The sequence below is a fragment of the Rhincodon typus genome, chromosome 41 (assembly GCF_021869965.1).
Source record: "Rhincodon typus isolate 14 chromosome 41, sRhiTyp1.1, whole genome shotgun sequence".
NCBI lineage: Eukaryota > Metazoa > Chordata > Chondrichthyes > Orectolobiformes > Rhincodontidae > Rhincodon > Rhincodon typus.
The window spans coordinates 1,504,968-1,507,364 of record NC_063372.1 but is presented as its reverse complement, the minus strand read 5'-3'; the positions used below and the strand labels follow the sequence as shown (position 1 = coordinate 1,507,364).

General features: G+C 42.0%; 1 long non-coding RNA gene across 1 annotated transcript in view; it reads right to left on the bottom strand.

Annotated features, from left to right (window-relative positions):
• Positions 1 to 555, bottom strand: part of LOC125487400 — a 9,841-nt gene extending 9,286 nt beyond the window's left edge. The window contains exon 1 of the long non-coding RNA XR_007265874.1: positions 447 to 555. This is a non-coding gene — a long non-coding RNA (uncharacterized LOC125487400). The remainder of the gene's footprint in view (positions 1 to 446) is intronic.
• Between the last annotated feature and the right edge of the window lie 1,842 nt (positions 556 to 2,397).

The window sequence follows — 2,397 nt, the reverse complement described above, 5'->3', positions numbered from 1 at the left end:
ACCACAGCAGATGGTGGAATTTGAATTCAATTAAAAAAAATCTGGAATTAATAGTCAATGGCACCGAAACCATTGTCAATTGTCAGAAATATCCCATCTGGTTGACTGAAGTCCTTTAGGGAGGGAAACTGCCATCCTTATCCAGTCTGGCCTACATGTGACTCCAGACCCACAGCAATGGGGTTGACTCTTAACTGCCCTCTGAAATGGGCATTCAGTTCAAGGACAATTAGAGATGGGCAACATCAGCAGCACCTAGACGCCATGGAAGATTTTTAAAAAACTACGATAGGACAATGTTCATGGCCTTGTTACAAGGGCTTTTGTGTTAATAAATGTTACTTCACTCTGCCAGGGACCACGGTCCAAAAAATAAAGCTTTTTCAGCACTTTTCAACCTCTTGAATTCATGATAATAAGGCAGACCCTTCTATGTTTTTTCTGACCTGGTATTAAGATGGTTTTCAGAGGTCTCACTTCAACACCTTGAATGGGGTATTCCAAGGGAGAATTTGCTTTGGCAAAAAGCAATGCGTCTGCAGAAGACTTGGTCCTAAAGGGGAACCAAAATACAAAAGGTAATGCACAAAATAAAAACAGAAAATGCTGCAAATACTCAGCAGGCTTTACAGAATCTGTGAAGAGAGAAAGAGAGTTAATCTGAGAGGGATCTTGGTCTTCTGGTACATAAACCAGACCTGGAAATATATATTGCTGCTCCCTCAGTGTCACTGGGTCAAAATCCTGAAATTCCCACCTTCAGGGCATTGTGGGTCTACCTGCAGCACATGGACTGCAGTGGTTCAAAGCAGCTCACCCTCACCTTCTCAAGGGGCAACTAGGGACGGGCAATAAATGCTAGGCCAGCCAGAGACACCCACATCCCACAAATGAATTTTTAACAATATATAAAGTTGGTATGCACATGCAGCAAGTGATCTAGAAGTTAAATTGCATTTTGGTAAGGTAAAACACAGCAGGATTTATATACTTAAAAAGTTAAGGTCCTGAGGAGTGTTGCTGAACAAAGAGGCCTTGGGGTACAGGTTCATAGTTTCTTGAAAGTGGAGTTGCAGGTAGACAGGATAGTGAAGGTGGTGTTTGGTACGCTTGCCTTTATTGGTCAGTGCATTGAGTATAGGAGTTGGGAGGGTCATGTTGTGGCTGTACAGGACATTGGTTAGGCCAGTTTTGGAATACTGCGTTCAGTTCTGGTCTCCCTGTTATAGGAAAGATATTACTAAACCTGAAAGGGTTCAGAAAAGATTTACAAGGATGTTGCCGGGGTTGGAGGGTTTGAGCTATAGGGAGAGGCTGAATAGGCTGGGACTATTTTCCCTGGAGCGTCGGAGGCTGAGGGGTGACTTTATAGAGGTTTATAAAATCATGAGAGGCACGGGTAGGGTGAATAGCCAAGGTCTTTCTCCCCCCAGGATAGGGGAGTCCAAATACTAGAGGGCATAGGTTTAAGCTGAGAGGGGAAGAGAGTTAAAAGGGGACCTAAGGAGTAACCTTTTCATGCAGAGGGTGGTGCGTGTATGGAATGAGCTGCCAGAGGAAGTGGTGGAGGCTGGTACAATTACAACATTTAAAAGGCATCTGGATGGGTATATGAATAAGAAGGGTTTAGAGGGATATGGGGTAAATGCTGGCAAATGGGACTAGATTTATTTAGGATATCTGGGTCAGCATGGATGGGTTGGACCAAAGGGTCTGTTTCTGTGCCGTATATCTCTATGACTCTATAGGTTTTATTGCAAGGGAAAGAAAATATAAAATCAGGGAATGGTTATTGCAGCAGTACAGAGACTTGATGATACCATGTCTAAAGTATTGTATACAGCTTAGCTCCTTTTATTTGAAAAAGGATTCAATTGCTTTTGAAGCAGTTCAGAGAAAGTTAATTCCACTCACTCCTGGGACGAAGGGCTTTTCTTACAAAGAAAGGTTGAACAAATTGGGCCTATTGGAGTTTAGAAGAACGAGAGGTGATTTTATTTAGTCTTATATTTGATTTAGATGTGCTCTCTACCTCAGAAAGACTGGAACAATATGCCCAGAACAATCCTAATATCGCTGGCAGTAAGTAGATAAGAGGAGGCTTCCCCAAGTCCAATTGCCAATATTGTTCAGATCCCCCTCCCTCACTCAGTCCCTCCTTACACCAATGCAGCTCAGACCAGGGTAGCAGCTGCAGTGTGTTATGATCCCAGCTAATGTCATTACTAGACAAGTGTTATGATCCCAGATTGAAATGTGGCTTGATAGATCATTTAACAAGGTGGGTTTTAATACAGAAGTTTATTGCATACAAGTGAAAATTGAAATAAAATAAAACAAATTATTTCTTTCTTTGTGATCCTTTCCGAGCTGTTTTTATTATATTTTCCCTTCTAT